The sequence below is a fragment of the Staurois parvus genome, unplaced genomic scaffold (genome assembly GCF_062004578.1).
Source record: "Staurois parvus isolate SC_StPar_1 unplaced genomic scaffold, SC_StPar_1.0 ptg000291l, whole genome shotgun sequence".
In the NCBI taxonomy this organism is placed as follows: Eukaryota; Metazoa; Chordata; class Amphibia; order Anura; family Ranidae; genus Staurois; species Staurois parvus.
The window spans coordinates 9,370,248-9,385,930 of record NW_028318087.1 but is presented as its reverse complement, the minus strand read 5'-3'; the positions used below and the strand labels follow the sequence as shown (position 1 = coordinate 9,385,930).

Here is a 15,683-nt window from a genome sequence, read left to right as displayed (position 1 = left end):
TTTCACAGACTGCCAGGATGACCACCTTCTAAAAGAATCTTCAGTCACAGCCTTGTCTGACAATGTCCAAATGATGGTTTGTTTAAACCTTTGGTTAGATATTTAACTTTCCAAAGCCTTGTTTTCAACCCTCACACAGTCTGACGTATTTGGGTTTAATTTTATACAGCCCAAGACAGAGTTTTCTATCCTCAGATGAAACTTGCTTCCCTAAGGTTCCAAACAAGGATCATTTGGTCAAAACTGCATCCCCGATATGCTTCTGTCTGAGGGTTCTGAACTTGGTGGTAGTCTTCGAGGTAGTTCGGTTTTTCCTATTTTCACTCCAGACATCTTCAATCCAACATGCTGACATCTTGAAACAAGCAAATCCAATCTTTGGATCACCCAGTGGTCCTGTTCAGCCAGACAAAGCTTCCCTGACATGGTGGATCTCCATCCTGCCCTGAAATGGGTAAAATCTTTCCTTCACATTCCCTGAAAAAATGTAGTACCAACAAATGCCAGCTTTATAGGCTGAGGTCGAGTTTACAATTCCTGGACTGTCAAGGGGACTTGGTCCACAAAGGGGTCAAAACTTTCCTTCAACATTTTGGAACTGAGAACCATCAGATTATCTCTTCAGCACTGGACCTCCCTTCTGCAAGATCACTTGGTGTGCAGGTGAACAATGCCAGAGTAGTGTGGACTTCCTAAGCCATCAAGGTGGCACCAAAAAACAAGCTTCCCTAAAAGAAACAAGTCAGAATCTCTCTTGGATAGAAATCCACATTCCGGTTCTGTTGGTCATCTACAACTGTAGAGGGACAAAATGGCAGGTGGGCTTCCTAAGTTTTCAACACCTAGACCTGAAGGGGAGGTTTTAGAACCCAACAAAGGTGCGAAAAACCAGATGTGGACATCCTGGCCTTGATGTTTAACAACAAGCTGAATAAATGTGTGTCCAAGACCAGGGACCTTCATAGTAGATGCTCTAGTGTTTCCTTGGACTTGTTTCACATTTGTTTGCTATTCCTTCAATGAAGATCCTCCTTTGACTGCTACACAAGAATAAAGGAAAGGGTGCCAGTGATTCTCATTGCACCAGATTTGCACAGAAGAACCTGTTACACAGCGATAGTCTGTCTTCTGACAAACGAACCTTGGCCTCTTCCAAACAGGCCAGACATAATCACCCAAGGCCCCCATTTCTATTCTGCTTCTCAGTTGCTCGCTTTAAGGGCTGTTGAAACCAAGACTTAAAGGATAGAGGTATTTCTGACTGTTATTCCCATCTTCAGGGGAAAAAAAAATCCCACATCCTGCAAGTTTTACCAATGTATATGGAATGTTCACTTTGCCTAGTGTGGGGACAGTGAGCAGAGTCCCACAGAATATGCTATCACTGATATTTTGCTTTTTCTTCTGTTTGAAGTAAGCTGGCCATACATTATACAATTTTTCTTTTTCAATTTCCTTTAGATGTAGCTTCAACTATGCAGTGTAGGAGCCTGCCTGTTTGCATACAAATTGATAATGCTTAGGTTTGACCTCACAATATATGGTTTTGGTAAATCTAAAGATAAATTGTGCAATAAAGTTGTACGACAGGTTTCTGCCTTATGGATCAGGGCAGAGTTTCTTCTTTCCCTGTCAGAGCCCATTAAGTTCTACCAGGTGGATTTTCAGGCCCCGGCTGATGTGAGCTTTGACCTTAAAATGCTTCAAGCCTTTATCTGAGTGTGTTCTTTGGGGGTTTTTTAATCCTTGTTTTCATTCTGAGTTTTTTTCTGTGTTGTTGCGCACCTGACAGTTTATTGCTTGGGTACATCCCATGGTCTATGAATACAAGTCCTGTGTCCTATACTGCACAATTACGACAATAGGAATTTTGTCTTGCTTGTAAATTCCCTAACTCTGAGTACAATTGAGGACACCCCCCACTACCTTGTCTTGATAAAATAAACACCCGGAGTATCATGGATTGGTTGGGGTATGTGTATAGGGCAACCCTATCAAGTTTTAGCTAGCATCCAAACACCTGAAGATAGATTGCATATAACCCATGATCTTTGATTACAAATCTTGTGTCCTGTACTTTTACTACTGCAATACAAGGAATTTACAGGTAATTCAAAAAATTTTTTTTTCTTTTTAAGAAAAAAAAAAGTGGTAGAGTCTTGAGGCTTACATAGTTTTTACTTACCGTATGTATCTAATAGATCCTTTGGCCTACTATACGCAATATGTGAGCATTGCCTAATGTTTGTTGCAGGGTGATTGTCTTATTAGAAAACTTGTGCCATATTTTTGTGTAAGGCTAGGTTCACTCCAATGCAGTTTGCGTTTGATCCGTTTCTGCAGTGCGTTTTTGCACATGTGCTTTTGGTGCGTTTCGCATTTTTTTTCCCCCAAACTTGTGCAGATTAAAACGCAAACCTCTTCAAAAACGCACTACATGCATTTCTACTACGTCTCCATTGAGTCTATTGAACCAAAAACACAACGTTTTGCATTTAAAGTCCCTGACCCTTTCCAAAAAACGTATCAGGTGAAAATGTGGAAAATATAAACCTGTCCCTAGGAAATAATGTTAAATGGACTGCTGTGCGTTTGTGCAGAATACGCATAGGTGTGAACCTAGACTAAGTTTGATATATAATTCAATGTTGTAGTACCAGGTACCAATAGGAAACAGATAATTTTGTGTTGTGTGTAGAACAAGAAACTTCCTCTTTTAAGTCCAGACAGAAGTTAATATCTCTGTTTTTAAACATTTAGCTTTCAGGGGTTAAATTTATCAGACTTTGAGATTCGAGGGCTGTTCATTGTTCATGTTGTAGTGTAAGGGCTGTTTTTAACCACTTGCCCTCCTGAGGATTTACCCCCCTTCATGACTAGGCCATTTTTTGCTGTTTGGCACTGCGCTATTTCAACTGGTAATTACGCAGTCATGCAATGCTGTACCCAAATGAAATTTATGTCCTTTTTTTCACACAAATGGAACTTTCTTCTGGTGGTATTTGATTACCTCTGCGGTTTTTACTTTTTTCTCTATAAACAAAAAAGAAACAAAAAGTTTGAAAAAAAAAACAATTTTTCACTTTTGGTTATAAAAAATATACAATAAACTCCGTTATAAATTTAGGCCAAAAAATTTTCTGCTACATGTCTTTGGTAAAAAAAAAAAAATATCAATACTCGTATGTTAATTGGTTTGTGTAAAAGTTTTAGAGTCTATAAAGATTGCCACCGTATTGCCAGACGTTACCCGGGGTTACTCCAGGATGATGATGAGGACCAGGAGTGGTCTTGATCACTCAAAAGTGCTTTACATTGCGCTATCTGGTTAGTGCAACTTACTCTCATTTCCACATGCAGTTGACGCACAGATCTGCACTGGTTTTGGAGATATAACTGTCACCAATATACCATTTTACGGCATTATTAGACGCCAACTGCACCCTTCTGACACTCCTCAGAGTCTTACCATTGTTATCTCTATTTTGATTACCACATTGGACTGAGCAATATTAGCTGTTTTTGCATTCGTTTATCTACACGCATTTTATATGATACTTTATATATGTATTTATATTTCACAAGGTATATGAGGTGTACTTCATCTGAGCGCTGCATTTCTTGGATATTATTATATGAGGGTTGGAGGTTTTACCTTTTTATGCTAGCTGCTTTTTAGACTGTTTATATTTATTTCTAGCGCTTGTTTACTATCTTTTATACATGGTATAGGGTGCTGTGATTGGCCCCATGTATCATGTGACAGCTGTGGACCAATCACAGCTCACTAGGAAGAGAAGCAGAGCTGTTATGAATGAGATGGATTCATAACAGCTTTGCTATGCGATCACATGATTGTAATGTAAGCAATCACATGATCACCGGGATCTTCATTCTGCTGTGTCCGCTGGACACAGCAGTCGCAGTTGGGGAGCGCGGCGCCCGCTTGTGTTGCTACAGCCAGAGCGACGTATGGGTACGTTGCTTTGCTTGTAGCTGCTGCCCGGCCACAGTACATTGCGGTCGGGAAGCAGTTAAGACTGTTCTTGGGGTTGGGACCTAAGTCGGTTGTATGCAAAACCAATCCAGAGCATTTTCTACTGTGATTTAATTATATTTGCAAATGAAATGTATGTTACAGCATTTTAGCATCTCTAAATGTAGATTAAAAATTGGAATTGTTAATCTGACTGTATTTCTGGTGCCATGTTAAAAGCGGTTTTCTGATTAGCATAACTTCTAATTAATCACTGAATGCTCCAGATTTCTTTTAGCTTGTTGACACTAACATAAGCATATGCTTAGCAGTGAAAGTAAAAGAGAAGCTTTGTCTGCACCTATCTATCCCAGATGATGCCACCTATAGAGACAGGCATAGCAAGATTGACAGATTTCACCAGCTGCTCAGAACTATCCTTCTGCCAGAGTTAACCATATTGCCTGGAAATTTTGGTCAGTGCTAAATTGAATGATAAAAATTCAGTTTGCTCACTCCCTCCCATGATCCCCGTTGCTTCAATGCTCACTGCAATTTTTTTAGGAAGATTTTGAGGTATTTTTGTGACCTACATACCCTCATTTGATAAGTTGCTATAACGTGAACTGGGGTACGTATTACTTGAACTCCTTTCCTTTTCATTATGACTTAATTGCAACATATGTATGCATTTTTACACAGCACACACACTGCAAAGCTGAAGTGCTATTTTGTGACAGTTAAAAGAAAAAAAAAAGAAAAATAGCTGTAAACCATGCACTACATTATAACAACTCACATCTCCTATGTGCAGCACACCAGTGTGCAGGCTGGTGCGAACAAGCCCTTAGCATTCTTTCTCACTGCTTACATGTGTACTTATTTAAAGCAACATTTTGTATGTAGATTGTGTTTTTCTGTTAAAGTGTTACTAAATCCAGGACCCTGCATTCACTATATCTGGTCTCCTACAGTACACAGAACATGGAAGTGCAATTATTTTAGTAAATATTAACTGCTAAATACCTTTTCTCATAAGCCGTTAGAGAAGTCTTGTGACTTCTGTCTGTGTCCAGCAGAGCACTGGATACAGCTTGCAGGAGGAATTTTCATTCTCGTGTAGGAGAATGCAGGACCCCTGACCTCTGTCTGGAGATTGCTGTTTGGCCCTGTGCTGATCATCTGCGCACTCTCAAGATAAAAAAAAGTCTCTAGCAATATACACCAAACTGAGCATGTGCAGCTTGCCCCTGAGTCTCTGTTATATCAGGAGATATTTAGGGGACAGTGGAAGAAAGGGAGGTCTAGAGAAGTCACGATTAAACATCCTTTTCACACAATGCGTTGGATTAACCCCTTAGGTTCCACAGTGAGTATAACAAGCATGCTTTACTGCATATACAGACTGATTTTACTGTTGTGGGTTTTGTAACACTTTCAATCTTTGTAACTGGCAAATAGAATTTTCTTCTGATTTATAATGACCTCTATATTACTACCCCATTAAAATGTTTGGGGTCGGTGACCTGCAAATGTGGGGGCTTAATTTTCTCATGTTTCTTTTCCTAATAAAATGTCGCCTGGACTTCTGTGGTTACAAGATTTTCTCTTGATTCTATAAATTAGAGTTGGCTACTATGGTATGGTGGTATTTTTTCATGCCCATTATCAAAAACACTAAAAAAACCTGCACAAAATAAGCAGATTTTTCCCTATCTAATGACATTCAATAGATGACCTTTCTAATAAGTGAATTCAATAAATTAGGAATGAGGTAGTACAGACAGAGCGAAGTTGTGATCAGATGTTCCTACCTAATGATTGGCTACAATAATCAGTCACTCATATTTCCCACGTGTGTGAAGCAGCAGTTTTACTTTTGTGCCAGCTGCTACAACAAATGAGAGGATATTGAACATTTTTCTCCATTGTTAACTGCATGTTTTATATCCAAAGTATACTCCAATAAGCTGAAAGTCTACACTATGAATGAAAAATCAGAACATTTATTTAAGGAGTTTTGATGGTTTTATATGGGAAAGTTTTCTCTTTGTTGAAAACGTACCCCTTTTTATTGGCAGAAATTGCTTTGGAGCTGCATTTAAAAGTGGACATAAACCCTAACTGGATGACATTTAATTTGGAGGATCACCAGTTATTATTGTGATTAAAGCTTCAGATACAATGTGCGTCTTTTGTATGACTTTTGAACTTACATTACTGTTTTTAAGCTTAAATAAGATTTTATGGTGCAACCCTCTTCATCAAGGCTATAAGTAAAAAAAAAAAAAAATCAAAGTAAAATGTGTTTTATAAGTAGGACAGATGTAATGTGATGTACAAACCTTATGTTATGATAAAAAATTTGTGGATTCCAGTGTTCCAAAGCCACCTTTAGGTACGTAGGTCAGGTAAATACCTCTCCATCCGTTGTGCTTAGTAAGACATGTGCCCATATAATCCTTGCCCTGCGAGGGTGCTAATTTGCATTTTAGCAGGTTTCCTAAGCCAGGAAACCTAAGAACAATTGTTGTACAATTATTTTTTGGAATCTTAACTTCTCTACAGACTAAATACTGATTATAATTTAGGTCTTTATTTAATAAGTGGTTTATTTTTGTTTTGGGTCTGTTCTGCCAACTTAGTGCCCTTACTGTGGCTAGCTCAGCATGTCTTGGTAATATGATGCTCAATAAGAATAATAAAGACTTCTTTTCACTCTTCTCGGCTGACTTCCAGAACCCGCTTGGCTCCAGAAAGCTTCCTTTTGATCTTAGTGTAGACTCGAGCACATTTAACCGCACCACCCCAATTCCAAACTACGTATTAACTCCTTTGCTCCCCAAAATACCAATTTTGTTTTTCATTTTTCTAAGTAGTGTATATCTAGCCAGCTGCTCTACAAGTGCAATGTTCAAAAGTAACAGTAACTGCACAAGCATGCTAAAAATAAGTGTTTCTTTAAGTAACCACATTTTATCCCCTTCTACCTTAAACTTTTCTTTTAACGTTTTTGCCTTTAATATACCATAATATGGTTGTAAACACTTACATATAACTACTGAAGTGACTACTTCAGGTGACACAGAGCAAACAAATCCTCCCACATAAGCTTTACCTGATCATCTGCAGCATTTTTCTGTCTACAGCTGTTCAAAGTAGACACATCAAAGGCTGTTTCTTACCTCCTGAAAGCAGGGGATGGTGATCTGGGCACAGGGCGGTGTGTTATCTGAGACCTGAATGCGTGGATGGAGTGGACACATGCCCCTCTACACAGTCCCAGAGGGAAACATGTATAGCTGAGGCTATCAGTCACCTGCTTTTCCTAAGGGGGGTAGATGCCACCTTTTGGGATTGCTTGGTGTCCAGTTTAACTTTCAGAAGTGACTCTTGCAAATAACAGAGGAAGGATAGAGTAAACAAGATTCACACTAGGTGCTTTGGATTGAGGCAAGTACACATTTTGAAAGGATATGCTTTTTTCTTTTCAGAGGTTTACAACCGCTTTAGGTTAACTTCCTTATAATTAGACTCTTAAGAGTTCTCTGCTTCTTTCCTCTATCCTTGCTGCAGGTGGCACCCTCCCCTATGTTGACATTTGTCCTGCATGTTAGTGGGCAGCAGCATCATTTTGTCTTTCATATACATTAAACCCTCACTCATCATTATAGCATTCCTTTTAGGCTGAGCTCTAGGAAGATTTAAAAAAGACAAAAAAAAGACAAAACTCTTTAATCATTAATACTTCATAAATGTATTTGTTAAATGCATGCAGTGAAAGTTTGAGTTTGACCTGGTATCAGCATCTTGAGGTCCATGTACAGCAGGGATGGAGTGAGAGGAGGAGGCAGTACAATTAGTCAGCCACTTATGCTTTAAAGCAGCATGGTCATTGAAAGATAAAGCAGAGTCACAGAGAAGACAGCTCATTACTGTGCCACTCCTCCTTTCATTGTTTAGTCATTCTGGGGTGGGGCCAGGCTGAACTGGGTAGGAAGTAGGATGAATGATACTGGCCATCAGACATCTAGCGGAAGGGGAAAGAGGTTTTTGTTAATTTCTAGTTTATTATTGCCTGTAGTTCTGCTTTAACTACTTGCCCTCTGGAAGATTTACCCCCTTAATGACCAAGCAATTTTTTTCTATTCCGCACTGCGCTATTTCAATTGGTAATTGCACAGTTTTCCTTTTTTGTCACACAAATAGAGCTTTCTTTGGTGGTATTTGATCACCAATCATTTTTTTTTTTTTTTTTTTTTTTTTGTGATTTAAATGAAAAGAAAAATGAAAATTTTGAAAAAAAACAATATTTTTTACTTTTGGTTATAAAAAAAATATATAGTATATGAAGTCATAAATTTAAGCCAAAATGTATTCTGCTACTTTTTTTTGGTTAAAAAAAAAAATCCCAAAACGTATATTAATTGGTTTGTGTGAAAGTTAGAGTCTACAAACTATGCTATATATATATTGAAATGTATGCAGCTTTTTCTCGAGGTGCTCAAATGCCAGGGCAGTACACAAAAAACCCAATGACCCCTTTTTGAAAGTAAACACTCCAAGGAATTTTCTGAGAGACATGTTGAGTCAATGGAACATTTTATTCTTTGCCACAAATTTTTGAAATGACAATTTTTTTCTTCTTTTACACAAAGTTGTCAGTTAAATGATATATTGCTTACGCATGCCATGAGTATATTGGGAATAATACCCCAAAACACATTCTGCTACTACTCCCAAGTATGACACCACATGTGAAAGACTTCTTGGCAGCCTAGCCACATACACGCCCCCAAAATCCAATGACCACCTCCAGGCTATCAAAGGGCATATTTCCTCATATCACTTCTTCACTACCTATCACAGTTTTGGAGGCTCTAAAATGCCAGGATAGCCCCCCCCAAATGACCCCTTTTTGGCAAGTAGACACCCCAAGGAATTTGAGAAGAGGCATGGTGAGTATTTTGCAGATATCATTTTTGTCACAGGGTTTTGAAAAAGGATAAAAGAAAATGAGAATTTATTGATCCATAAGACACCAAATGCACCTGGACATGTACATAGAAGTTAACGCATTTCACACGATCACATGCTTAATCATATCATCCTATATCAGTTATGATTAAGCACCAAATCGTGTGAAACGCGTTAACATCCATGTACATGTTCTGGTGCATTTGGTGTCTTATGGATCAATAAATTATATGCACCTATATTCATCATTCCTCTGGGGTGCGGCCAACCTTTCTTTATGATGCATACTGTGTGGTGGCGAGCCAAGGCCTGCACCTGCTTTGGTTTGATGCTGATTGTTGCCTGCGCAGTATTCCTCTTGTCTTTTGATCAAATGAGGTCTACAAAATTCTCCCCATAGAAATAAAAAAGATATGACGCCTATCCTCCAAGCTAAATTGCTACCTGTGCAAAATCATAATACCATTCACATATTACAGAAAGGTGAAATAAACCCAAAATGTAGTGAAACCTTGTGTACGCCTGCACCAAATGGGTGCATTGCAATATTTTTTTATTTTTTTTTTAGCTGCCCCTTTACGAGCACCTGGTAGTGCTCCTAGTAGTAAAAATGAAACTGTAAGTGGGTACTTACCCCATAGACATCCCGCACTCCATTTCCAAACACCATGAACCAAATTCAAATAAAAACGAGATATGGTGCTTTTCCTCCAAGCTGAATTACTGCCAGTGCAGAACCATAATACTAAAAAGTGCAATGCAAATATAGTGAAACCTTGTATACCATATAGGTGCACTGCAATATTCTTATAGCTGCCCCTTTAAGAGCAGGTGCGTGGCAGTTTTTTTGTAGCTGCCCCTTTAAAAGCACCTAATAGTGCTCCTAATTGTGAAAGTGAAACTATAAGTGGGCGCTTACACTCCCCATAAACCCCCCCCGCACTCAATCTCCAAATACCTTAAACCAAAATAACATAAACGATAAATGGTGCTACATGCAGTCCAACACCAATATGGAAAATATTGGTGTTGGACTGCATGTAGCACCATTTATTGTTTTGTGCTGTAAAATGTAGTGCTTTTACTTAGTGCCGTGCTCGTTATTCTCTCCGTGGACGGCATAGTGGGCAGCGGCGAGCGCACGCACACCCAGAAATAAAGAGCAACATAAATTGATGTCACTTGCCCAGACCTGTTGCTCTTTGGCACATTGTTGACTGGTGGGCGGCAAGTACTTAAAAAAAAAAAAAAAAAAATTTGCAAATATATATTTTTAAACCTTTAAAAAAAAAAAATACTTTCATCCTAGTAACATTGCACTACTCTGTGAGGGGATCATTGATTTTTTTTTTTACACTTTGAAATGCAAAGTTTGCTTTGAACTGTCTTGAATGTGTTAAGTTCATGACAGTTCAATATAATAGTGATCTGTGATTGGCTCCAGCAGGTCACATGGTACAGGGTGCTATAATTGGCCCTATGTGTCATGTGAAAGCTGTGGACCAATCACAGCTCTCCAGGAACAGAAGCAAAGCTTTTATGGATCACGTGATCACCAGGTCCTGATTACCGAGATTCTCATTCTGCTGTGTCCGGTGGACACAGTGGAAGTGGGGACGTAGAATTGCGCACCTGCTGGGGCATGCAGTGTTCCCCTGTGTTGGCAAAAGACTAGCGACGTACGCGTTTCTTGCTGGCCCTGCAGCTGCCACCCGTGTGCAGTACATTGTGGGCAGGTGGCCTGAAAAGCTTGCTTGTATTTTTTTATTTATTTATAACTCTCAGAAGTGGCAGCCTACTATTTGATTTTTGTTTTGTTTTTTTTTGTGTGTATATGTGACAGGTTTGCTTTGGCATGTGCAATAAAAACTGGTTTTATTGGCACACTTATGTTCTTTGCAAGCAAACTGGTACTGTATAAGCTATTATAATACAGGCCTCAAAATAAATTAACAAAATTCCAGAGTATACATTGATCCTAGGTATAACATAGACATGTTGTCAGTGTAGACTGCAGCAGTCAGTTTAAGTTATATATATATTGCTTCAAGTATGCTGCTGCACATTGATTTTGGGCATTAGAATGATCAGAATCCAGAATCTCACTGAAAATAGAGAACACAATGTCTTTTTTTTTTTTTTTTTATATTGTATGTGCTGTGTTCTGTGACTGTAATGCATTTTGTTTTCAGCCCTGCCTATAATATCCAAGGGTCTTTGTAATCAAACACAAGTTTTGTAATGTGAAACAGTATGCTTTTGCTGCTTTGTTTTGTCTTAATATTTTTGCAGCCTCGAGCCATGGAAAGAATGCAGTTTGTTTAGGCAATAGTTCCTAATGAAACATTGCCCATGTTGTCCACGTGGCATAGACAATGTTTTGGCTGGTTAAGCTAGGACACCTCCAATTGCTCCCAGAGGTTTGCAGATTTCATTAGGATTTGAAAAATGTTGCTCTACTTGCATTGGCCTCAAATTTTTATTAACTTTGTTCATGAAGGAAAATAAATGATGGTAGAGAGAAATTTTACAGCTACTACATGGGGCTATACCTTCTATACATTTAAATATTCTTTTAATAGGTCTTTTGATATATTCTTTTACAAGCTTATTGGTCTTTAGTTTGCTAGTCTTAAAAAAAAAATGACTTCACTACGTTCTTATGTAAACCTGCCTCTTTCATCACTCTGACACTCAATAAAACAAGTCTCGGAAGAAAAGCTCTTTTCATTGAAAAAGCCAGTTAGATGCTCGACTTTGAATGCCTAGTTTGAAGGTGCCCTAAATATAAGCTGTTACCCTTGGCTTACACTGTAACACTGGGATTCTCCGACTCAGCTGTTTTTAGACTATAAGCTTGCTAACAAGGAAGACTTTGTCTCAAACACAGTAGTTACAATTATGAGTTAAGTATGCCACTTAACGCTTTCAGGTTTGGTCTTCTACTTTGTAGCTAAGCGATATACTGTATGAAGCTGCATCAACTATACACACAGCCTAAAGTGTGTACCATCCACTCTGTTTACCATTTAAAATGTTATTAAACCCAGGGCCCTGCATTCACTATATCTGGTCTTCCACAGCACACACAACATGGAAATGCAATTATTGTAATAAATATAAACTGCCAAATACCTTTTCTCATCTGCAGTTAGGGACTTGTGACTTCTATCAGTGTCCAGCCAAGCACATGTTAAAGCTTGTAGGAGGAGTTTTCATTCTGCTCTAGGAAGATGCAATACCCCTGACCTCTGTCTGAACAGTGCTGATTTGCCCTATGCTGATCCATGCACTCTCCCAAGGGGAAAAAAAACCCTCTCTAGCAATACACACCAAACTGAGCATGTGCAGAGTGACTCCACACAATGTCTTATCAAAATATAAGAGGGGGACGCTGCAAGAAGGGGAGGATCAGAGAAGTCCGGATCAAACAACGTTTTTACACAATGCAGAGGATTAACCCCTTAGGTTCCACAGTGAGTATAGCAAGCATGCTTTACTACATAAACAAACTTATGTTGCTGTTGTGGGTTTAGTAACACTTTACTATCCTCCTGACTTTATCAAAAGTGTCTGTAACATGAATGAAATGAGGCAAAAATAGTGATGTAATTGATATTTCCTATTTTCTACTAATGATTGAAATAAACAGTCACCTGCAGACTTGTAGGACACGGCCTATTTTAGAATGAACAGTGCTATATGGGATAACAAAAAAAAAGAGGCACAGATAGCCTATTGGTCTTGTGGCCTTTTAAAATCATGAAACTTGCTAATCACACCTCCTTACAAGACTGAGTTTTACAAGTTCAGCAATTATGTTTGTGGTAAGATGCTTTATGTATCTTGCATAAAAGATTCGAATTGTCTTATGACATAAGATTTGTGTTCTCATATTCACAATTCTGTAGTTCGTCAACATCAATGGCTTTATAGCTAATATAGCTGTTCTAGTTGACTTCTTTCTAATTTTTCTAGATTTTCTAATTTTGCAGCCTTAAATTTAAAATATTTAGTATTTTCATCATACAACAACATTGGGCAATGCAAATTTTTTGTGATCTGATATTCAGGCAAAGAAAAGGTAGAAACAAAGCCCCCTGCGCTCAAGAGTGCTGCACTATGATGGAAACATATCAGGTCTTTAGCTCATCCAGTGCTGGCATAGGCCTTGCTGCCCTCTAAGGGTCGGGGGAATACCCAAATAAAATCACTGTAAAAACAAGGGAAAAAGAGGGCGCACCAGCCTAGTACATTACCAAAGATAACAGCTTTATTAAATCCAAAGCAGATATATATTCAAATAACTGTGGTAAAAAAGAATATCAAAGTCCAAAGCAACCAATTCACCAGATCAGTTCCCAATCATGAGAGGACCCTCAAGATTGCTGACACGTTTCAAGGAGCAGTCTCCTCTTCCTCAGAGTCAAGCTCACATCCTACATTCACCATCTTTAGATCACAGAAATAGAGATCACATAGTGTAATGCAAGCTCCTCCCATTGGAAGGTGGGGAAAACTGCCCAAAAGTGTATGCAGCTGGTTCTAGCTTCAAGTACAGTCAAATTGACCTTAACACAGTGAATCTATATAACAGTTGTATATCTGAAAAAAAAAAGCATGAATATAAGAATACAAATACTTGCTAATTAAAAGTGATGATAATCTATCACAATAATAATACATGATAAAAACCTTAACTGATGTCCCATGAAAATACATTTACCTGTAAGTTCATACCCAAAAGCAATTGATGTTCCTTTAAATATTTACCTCTGAGCCATTAGCTGGTGGGGACCACCTTTTGGCTACAAGTACACTTGTAAGGGCCATTTCACACTGCCACACTTCAGTGTGGCCACAGCAGGGTGTAGTGTGGCTACGGATAAGGTTTTTTTTTTTTTTTTCTTTCTACCAAAATGCATAAGCTGCTGTAACTTACACACTGTACCCTTTATTAATAGAGTACTTTTATCGGGAAAATGAGTTGCCGGCTCTTCACCTTACCATACTCTCATGCTGTAGTGTGATTGTACCTGCAGTTTTGTTTTTGTGAATTTACCTGTTTTCTGTAAACTATGAACTGGTGCATTTTTGGCACAATTTATGAAAGCGCACTGAAGATGCAGCATGCAGGACTTTTGGTGCACGTTCAGAAAACGCACAATTCTTGTAAAAGTTGATGGGAAACCGCAGGTTAACTGCATGAAAACCATGGGTACACTGCACTGCAGCCAAATTGCTTTCAAAGTATGACTTTGATTTACACACGAGGGAGATTTACTACAACTGGAGTGTGCAAAATCTGGTGCAGCGCTGGATAGAAACCAACCAGGTTTTATTGTCAAAGCTTAATTGAACAAGCTGAAGTTAGAAGCTGATTGGCTACTATGCACAGCTGCATAATAATAATTGTTTCTTGGCAAAACTGCTCTAAAGCTGTTCATTCATAAATGCCAATTTTCAAATCTTAACCATTTATTATTATTATTATTATTATACAGGTTTTCTATAGGGCCAGTAGTTTGTTCCCTGCTCATAAGAGCTTTTAATCTAATGGGATAGGATTAGGTCTGGATTCAGGTCTGGAGTTGGACTGGGTTATTCTAAGATATTCAGGTTCTTGAATTTGAAAGCACCCCAGTTGAGATTTAACTGTGTTGCTTGGATTAATGTCTTGCAGGATGGCAATCTTGCATCCCAATTCTTGCATCTAAAATAGTGTTTTTGGTCCCATCCATCCTGCTTTCAATCCTAACCAGTTTCCCAGTCCCTGCTTATAAAAAAAACTTTTACCGCAACATTTTTTTCAACCACTTCTCCTCAGCACAGAGCTCCATGTATAATTTACCTTTTTCGAAAAGTCCAGATTGCATGTGATTGTTTTTGTTTTTGTCTTTTCCTTCTCTCCTGGCAGTCTTTCATCTTGCCACTTTTCTGTAATGCCCAGCTTTGCCAAGCATCAAGATTATAGTTGTTTCTTGAATAGTTTCTCATATCTCTCACATTCTTTCTAAAGAGATGGATTATTAGGCACTCAAACCTTTTCTGTTATGTACATTTCATTCCACTCTGATATTTGATTTTGTGTAAAACAGTGAACACATATTGCAGTTTTTATCTTTTTAGCAGTTGTAACACTACAATATGATGAAGATTCAAATTTCCAGTGAACATTGGGCAAATCTTAGAAATATGATTGGGTGATAAAGGTTGTAGCATTTCTCTATGATATTGAAGCGGAATACAGCAACTAAAGTAATTTGTCTCTTATCTTTAGTAAATATTGAACAGTAATTTTCACTCTGAACAATAACACTAGCTGCTTATCACAGTATTTAGCAAATTTAGTTAATGAAAACACAAAATTTTAAATAAGGGGAAGGGAACCATATTCTCCTGTTTAGAGATATTTAAAGTAGCCTTTTGAGGTTTTACTTTCTAATTTGGCAACCAGCCTACATCATGCCTACTTGATGTATACTGTGCATACATTCATGGCCGTTAACCATCAAGTTACTTTGTCAGAGGTTCAGAAGCTAAGTTTAAAGGGGATATGTTAGGATAGAAATATGAGAGCTACTATTGCGACTTATTTTTCAAGGTACAAGCCCCCATGTTAGAGGCTTATCTTGTCTTTACTATCTAGGGAGCCACTGATCTGGAACAAACATCCAGGCACTTGTGGGCCGCAGTACCACATCTGTAATTTACTAGAACTTTTAATTAA

The 15,683-nt window shown here is 38.3% G+C and overlaps 1 protein-coding gene and 1 long non-coding RNA gene across 3 annotated transcripts in view; one reads left to right on the top strand and one right to left on the bottom strand.

Moving 5' to 3' along the window:
• The window catches only part of ADK (adenosine kinase), a 308,889-nt gene that overhangs the window by 221,267 nt on the left and 71,939 nt on the right, over window positions 1-15,683 (top strand). The window lies entirely within an intron of this gene.
• LOC149458240 (uncharacterized) lies at window positions 13,205-14,961 on the bottom strand. The gene is made up of 2 exons (XR_016313484.1): window positions 14,805-14,961; window positions 13,205-13,558 (listed from the first exon to the last, which is right to left on the bottom strand). It is a non-coding gene; the product is annotated as an uncharacterized LOC149458240 (long non-coding RNA).